Consider the following 7,753-nt stretch of genomic DNA (forward strand, 5'->3'; position numbering starts at 1 on the left):
GGGATCACAGTGGAGGATGGGGGGGTCCCAGGGGCTAGGCCTCGAACCAGGCAGCGGGGAGGAGCTTAGCCCCCGTCAGTCGCTCAGTCACGGACAACTGGCTTTAATTTCCCTCCAGGATCAATAAGGGGGAAGGAATTTCCTAGTGTCGCTGGCCTTTTCATTACGACCAAACCTGATACAGATCTGCTGGGGGGGAGGGGGCGGGGGGTGCACAACCCCTCGTCCCTTTCTAGCTCCCTAGGAGCCTTGGCCCTACCCCTGTTGGGGGCTCCCCGCAGGAATCTGGAGACTCAGGGAGGGGGTGCAAAGTTGGTGAGAAAAGCTGGGGCAGCAGAGGCAGGATGGGGGTGGGGTGGGGAGGAAACAGGACTGACAGTTAGGAAAGGAACTTTCTGGGGCTTTGTTCCCACTGCGGTGTGGCTAGGGGGAAAGTGGCTGGTTTTGCAGCGCAAGGAGTGGAGGCAGGCACGGTCCTGGTTGGGTGGAGGGGCGCGAGCCCACGTGGATGGCGATGTGCACGGTACCGAGGGGTCTGGGGGCTTGGGAAGGGGAGCTGCCCCTACCCCCTCTCCATCACTTCTGTGAGGATGGGGCGGGGAGGGACCAGCAGCCCAGCTGGGGTTGGAAAGAGTGGGAGAGTCACGGACCCCTCCCCCTCCCCCCCCAACTGGGACGAGAAGATTCTCTGGCCAAATTCAGCACTTGTACAAGAGCCTCACCCTGAGCTGTGTTATTGCATCTGCTGGGTCAGAGAGTTTGTTGGCTGGGAGTCATGTTAGAAATTAAACCCAGGTGAGGCTGGACATTGGGTCTCTGCCACTCAGTGGAGGGGCAGCAGGGGGGTGGGGGGAGGAGGATGGGTCCCAGAGTAGGAGGAAGGAGCCAGGGGTGGCCAGGACAGTGGTGTCAGCTGGGTCCCCAGGCCGTCAGCATTCCACGTGGGGCAGTGTGAACTCAAGCCTCCTGCCCCCTGGTCTGGGCTGACCCCTCAGTACAGAGGGGAATGCTCCTTTCTTGCCTATCTCCCCGGGTGCAGGGACCCAGCCCTTCTCAGAGCTTTTAAGGCCCGGCTGTGAGTCTCCCCACAGCAGGATGCTGTTGCAGCAGGACGCATGGAGGTTAGACCGGAAAAGAGCCTGCGGCAAGAGCTGAGGTGCCGGGAGACAGGGTCACAGACCTGGAAAGCAGGCGACGGGCTTCCCTGCAAACCAGGGAAAGTGGGGGCAGAGAATCTCCAGTGGCCTGAAGAAAGGGGCAGCTGGACTCAAAGGGAGGGGTGACAGTGACCTCCTGGGCAGCTGCGGCCTGGCAGGGCCGGACCGTCAGGGTGCGCAGAGGGCCTCCCGCGGCCGGAGGAGTCGCGGGCAGAGCCGGCGAGGGTCCGTGCGGCGCCCAGGCAGCCAGGCCGCTCCTCTGTTGTTTTTGGCTCCGGCACCTGGTTCCCAGCTGCCAACGCTCTCCTCAGGGCTGGGCCGGGCCTGGAGCTGGGCGGGCGAGAGGGAAGAGGTGGGGATGCACTGGCTGAGGACGTGTCCAGACCGAATCTCATCCCCCGAGAGAGGCCGCTGGCTCAGCCGGCCCCTTCGGCGTGGGCAGCCGCGAAGTGCCTGCAGACCCTGAGTGCCCGCAGCCCTCACTGTTCTTGCTCCCTGACCCCAGGACCTTTGCTTCTCTGTCCCTCTGCCTTTGTTCCAGGCTGGTGCTTCCTGCTGGCCTGGCGGAGAGCATCACCTCTTTCGCTGCTGCCATGCCTGCCTGCTGCGGTCGGCGCCGGGCACCGGAGTCGGGCTCCCCTTCTCCGGAGTCTTCCTGCTTCTTGGAGAACCTCCAGCGTGAAGTCGGGGCCCCAGTGTGGCTGGCACTGTTGATGGCAACTGCCAGCACCTGAAGCGGGACGGGCCTGGGCCTGCCACGGGCCAGCTGTGGCCCCCGCTTCCCCTCCGGAAGGCGCCCCTCCCCCTCCCAGGGCAGCACCAGCACCGTGACCTGCAGTTAAACTCCTCTTAGCTTTTGCGAGCCAGTGACTAGGGACTAGGGCCCGGACCCCCCTGCCACTCCCTCCTCGTGTCCCGCACCGGTCCCTTAACCCCTGGCAGCCCAGGGCAGGAAGGGGGAGCCGGAGCAGAGACGGGGTTCGCAGCGGGCAGACGGACTAGTTCTGGGGCGCCCGAGCCATCTCCCAGATGCCTCCTCTCCCGCTCTCTGAGAACTGAAGAAGAGCCAGGGGTCTGGGGAATCCCTCTCCCCGCTGAGACGGTCTGCAGTTTCTGGAGGAAGAAGGAACTCAGGGCTGCAGGCTGGGTGGGTGCTCTGTTCCTTCTCTGGCCTGTGCTGCACACGGCGGGCACTGGGCCAGAGAAGCAGACTCTGCGACTGAAGAGGAAAGGGGCAGGAGGGAGGGGAGAGGGGCCAGGTGCCAGAGAAGAGGCTGTGGGGGGAGGAGTTGAGGTCTGGGCTTTGAGGTTCTGGATAGGGCTAGAAAGGGGGCACTGGACTCTGTCCCCGAGAGCAGGGGCTGGTGGGTCAGCCTCAGGAGGAGGTGAGCCTGGGGAGGACTCCTGGGCTAGGCTCCTGGGTCCTCTGTCTCGCTCTTCTCCCCGCCCCGTGCAGCACACCTGCAGATGAGGACACCGGCAGTTGGGCCCCTGCCCTGCTCCAGGGAGGGGGCCAGAGCCCCCGAAGCTAGATAGTAACCCCCCAGCTTCAGGATGCTTCCTGCGGCAGACCAGCCCCAGACTCCCTGGAGACAGAGAGAGAGGTGCAGGGGCTTTGAGCAGAGTGGGGGAAGGGCCCCAGAAGCCCAGCTTCCCCGTCCCTGCCCCCACGTCCCGGTCTGAAGTGGGCAGGGAATTAAAGGACACCAGAGTTCAGCAGCTGGCCCCTTAGCAGGCTAGGGCCTTGTCCCTCCAGTGACCCCCCCCCCGTCCCTGCCCCTCCTTACAGCCTGCTGGAGACATGGGCGGGGGGGAGGGGGGGGGGCCAGACAGCCTGAGCCCTAATGGCTTTCCCTGGGCAGCACATGAACAAAATGGGAAAAAGATGTGCGAGGTGGGCAGCTCTGATTTCCTTTCTCCTGCGGGCGCCAGCTCTGGAAAATGTTAGCTGTCAGAGAGAGACTGAACAGTCTCCGGTGTCCCCCTGCCCTACACTCCCTACAGGGCCCCAGCCAGCCATGGGGCCCCCAGCCCGGATTCCCCGAGGGCACTGGGCAAGCGCTGGTGAACTTCAGATAGTCTGGCTGCGGGACAAAGCCCTCCCCCGCCGCCTGAGTCTCCTCCACCAGGCTGGGGAAGACATCCGAGGGGGAGACTTGGCACTTGGGGATTCGCAGGGACACGTCCCTGGGGGATCAAGGGAGCCAGAGGGCGTCTCCTGGATTCTGCAGCCTCACACCTCCTAAACCCCAGGGCTCTGGGACGAGCGTCAGGTTTCCAGGTGACCTGGGTTCCCGCTGAGCTGAGCTGGCAGCAAGAGAGAGGGTCCATTCTGGGCCTGGGACACTTGTGGGGTCGCCTTTCTTGCTGCGTGTGGGTAACTGTGGTCTCTGTGGGCCAAATCCCCTCTTCTGAGCCCCCAGACCTCTGGGGCTAGGTTCCCAGGAGCCCCAGGGAGCTGATCCCAAAGCTCGGGGTCGCAGCCTCTGCCTTGAAGCGGAGGGTGTGAGTGGAGGGAGGGTCCCAGCTAGGAGGAAGCTGCCAGAACACTTAGCCCTTTCTCCTGAGGGCCCCTCTGCCCCTGCTGCGNCCTAGCCCAGCCCAGAGCCCCAGCGCGCCTCGAGCTGCTGGGCTGGATTATCTGCCTCTGCGTCCCGTGGGTCGTGGGTGTGGGCTCCGTCTCCCTCCCCCGACTCCCAGGGCAGCGGCGGTGAGCCTTCTTCCTCCTCTGCTTGTGGTTGGATCCCTCTCGTGGAATCTTTCCAAAGAAGCGACCGAACAGGATTCCACAAGGTGGAAGGGAAAGAAGAGACCGACCCTTCCTTTGCGGAAGCCGTCCTGGCCCAGGGATGCCAGGCGCACTGGGTTCCTGGTGCTGCTTGGAGCCACGACACAGGGCCAGGGCCCAGGAGGAGTGGTGGGCCGGCCCTGCACCGTGCAAGAGCGTCGCGTGCTGCCTCGGATCTAGATGATCTCAGAGTTTTGCTGGTTTTTTATTTATGAGAGACAGAGAGAGAGAACACGTGGGGGAGGGGCAGACAGAGAAGGAGACACAGAATCCGAAACAGAAACAGGCTCCAGGCTCTGAGCTGCCAGCACAGAGCCCAACGTGGGGCTCGAACCCATGAACCGTGAGATCATGCCCTGAGCCAGAAGTTGGACGCTTACCCGACTGAGCCCCCCAGGGCGCCCCAAAAGCTTTGCTCTTAAACACTTCAGAATGGAACTTGGTTGAGCCTAGAAGAGAATTAAGGTGCTTGTCTTTTCTTGCCAAATTCTTATAAAAATACCTTCTCTCTCACTGCCTCCCCCCCCCCCAAATCCTACGTGTTCTATATACCCTTTCAAAGAAAGCACAGGGTTGGCAGTGCCCTGAAACGAGGCTAGAAAGAGGCTAGAAATCGTACATATTCAAGCCAGCCAGCCTGCAGGCGGGGCGGGCCGGGAGGTGCGGGCAGAGAGGGAACGGGAGCTGAGTAGGGGTGNCGTGGGCCTGACCTCTGAGGTGCTGGCCGGTACGCACCAGAGCTCAGACAAGAGTTCAAAGGCCAAACTGTTGGCCTTGACTGTTGGCCTTGATTTGAACATTTGTTCAGGGGGTGATGTTTCCATCGGAGGAGGATGTGACTCTTGACCTTGAGGTCGTGGGTTCAAGCGCCACACTGGAGGCAGGGGTTACTAAAAACAAAATAAATGAAATGAAATGAGATAAATGTCTGTCCAGGATCGACCACACGGAAGATCACTGCGTGTGTGAAGTTCCTCTGTCCTAAATTAGGGCGCCCAGGGCTCCTGTCATCTCTTGCCTCGATGGACCAGGAGCCTTCATGGTTCTCCATCCCCACTCTCTCCCTTCCCAGCAGCCCAGGGCTGGGAGGGGATCCCCTTACACCCTAAGTCAGCTCACCTCTTACACCCTAAGTCAGCTCAAACTGCTCCTTTGCTCAAAACCCTGCAATGCCCCCCCCCCCCCCCCGCCGGGGCAGTAGGGGCCAGGATGCTGCCTTCACTCTNTCCCCCTGCACCTGACCCCACCTCCTACCACTTTCCTCGGCTCACTCTGCTCCTGAATGCACCAAGTGTACTGCCTCGGGGCCCTGACACCTCTCACTTTCTCTGGAACGTTCTTCCCCAGATATTTATAGGACTGTTTCCCTCACTTTTTTCAGGTCTCTCTGCTCAAATGTCCTGTCCTCAGAGACGTCTTCTGTAACCAGCCCATCTACAATCTCATGTACGTATACATCTGCCTGCGTCCTTACTGTCCTTCGTGTCCCTAATCAGCCCTGGCTGCGAGGGAAGCCCACGTGGCCGTGCTGGCCTGCAACAGTGCCTGGCACACGGCTGGTGCTCAGTAGACTTTTCTTGAATAAATGAATAAAAAGTAAGCAAATAACTTCAGCCAAAAGCAGTGACCATTAAGGCTGAAAGAAATAATTGATTGTGCCTTTCATTAGTAGTCTTATTTTTTTTTTTTTAACTTTATTTTGAGAGAGAGTGAGAGAACACACGCACATAAGTTGGGGAGAAGCAGAGGGGGAGAGGGAGAGAGAGAGAGAATCTCAGGCAGGCTCTGCACTGTCAGTGCAGAGCCCCACATGAGGCTGGACCTGAGCTGAAATCAAGAGTTGGACACTCAACCGACGGAGCCACCCAGGCACCTAGTACCCTTGTTGATTTAATCCTTTACTTAACTGTCCTTGATAGATGCATGAAAGAAGTACTGTGACAAAAAGCAGGTCTGAAACTGAGAGTGGCCCAGCCCTAGCTAGGAGAGCTCAGGACTCTCCAGGCTTCTCAGTGCCACCTCAGCCCCCTTCTAGAAATGCCATGTGCTTGTGGGCGCCTGGGGGGCTCAGTTGGTTAAGCATCAGACTCTTCATCTCAGCTCAGGTCCTGATCTCCTGGTTGGTGAGCTGGAGCCCCGCACAGGGCTCTGTGCTAACAGGAGCCTGCTTGGGATTCTCTCCCTCTCTCTCTCTGTCTCTGTCAAAATAAATAAATAGATCAAGTTAAAAAAGAAATGCCATATGCTTATTGCCCCGTCTGCCCAGGTCACTGAGGCTCCGCCCGTCCTGGGTCTCCGAGCCTGCAGCTGCCACCAGGCTCTCCCACTCACATCCAACAGCCAAGCTTCTTGGGGCCGCAGCTCCGTGGGCCCAGCACACCCCAGCCTGCGTCTGCAGCCCACACAGCCCCGACCACGTAAACTCTCCACGTCTGTATGCGGGCTGCCGAGCGAGCGGGGCCAGGAAGGCCAGCCTGTGGCGCCGGTGCGAACTCAGGTTCTGACCTCAGTCAGGACCTCTGGCTTCCCTCGTGTCCTCCGTCAGCTCATTCTCTCGTCTCCGTGGCTGCGCCAGACCTCTGTCCCCTGGCTTGTGACCCACGCTCAGCAGACAGCGCTGCTGGGACTTCGTAAGCAACGCAGGCCACCAGGCACTGCCCAGGAACACGGCCATCCGCCCCACCCTGGCCTCTTTCTTTTGGTCCCAGAAGACAAGGCGCCCCTATTCCTGACTGATCCTCCCTCCGGATGGTGGCCCTCATCTCTCCCCGCCCCCACCACAAACATGGCTCAGATGAAAGGCACCAAGCTGCACACAACAGACCCTTCCCGTGGCTCTCCGCTTACCAGTCCTCTCTGTGGGGTCTGGGACTATCCCTCCCTCCAGAAAAGCCTCCTCAGCCGCCCTCTGGCCCAACTGATGGCCTCCCTTAGGCCTTCCTCTGGGGCTTGTGGGAAGAGCATCCCCTAAGCCTCTGGTCTTGACCTTGTGCTCTCTCCTTTACACACCTTTCAGTGTGACGCCCTCACCCCCATCCAAGGCTCCCCCCGCTGCTCTGCCGTCTCTAAGCCGCCGACCCGGCGCTGTTTCCCCGCTGAGCGGCAGTCTGGTACCTTCAGGCAGCTCTGCGTCAACCCCGTCCATACCCAAGTCGGCTTCCTCAGAACCTCGCCCTTCTGCCCACCACCCACTCCACCCGACAACAGGCAGCACCGCTGTCTACTCCCGCGGCTCAGAAATAGCAGGATCGTCCTTAATCTTCCCGCCCTGCTCTCTGGGTCTGGTTGATTCTGCCTCCTTGGTGAGGCTCAGCCGCATCCCTCCTGCTTCACAGATTCGGGCCCCCGTCCTGCTCATCCCAATTCTTCCAGCAGAGCTCACCTCCCGGCCCTTCTCCAGCGCCGCTTCCCTCCGGCTGCCAGCACTGTCTTCCTTAAACACGAACACGATCACACCACTCCCCGGCTTTAAACCCCGCGAGGGCTCTGGACAGCTTGCCGCTGGAATGGGTTTACTGCTTTCTCTTTTTCAGACTGTAAGCAACTAGGGGACAAAGACCAGGCCGTTTCCCTGGCATCCGGCACAGCACCGGGCACATGGCGGGTGCTCCGTCAATATCCGAGCGGAAGGATTCCAAGTCTCATCAGATGCCAGCTGGGTGGGTGAGGGTGCAGCGGGGCAGTGGGTAAGTCCGCCCGTGGGGGGTGAGGGTGCAGTGAGGCAGCGGGTAAGGCCGTCTGGGGGGTGAGGGCGCAGCGGGTAAGGCCACCCAGGAGGGTGATGGGGCAGGGGACAGTGGCGAAGGCC

Source organism: Crocuta crocuta, unplaced genomic scaffold (assembly GCF_008692635.1).
Source record: "Crocuta crocuta isolate KB4526 unplaced genomic scaffold, BGI_CrCroc_1.0 scaffold528, whole genome shotgun sequence".
NCBI classification, from domain to species: Eukaryota; Metazoa; Chordata; class Mammalia; order Carnivora; family Hyaenidae; genus Crocuta; species Crocuta crocuta.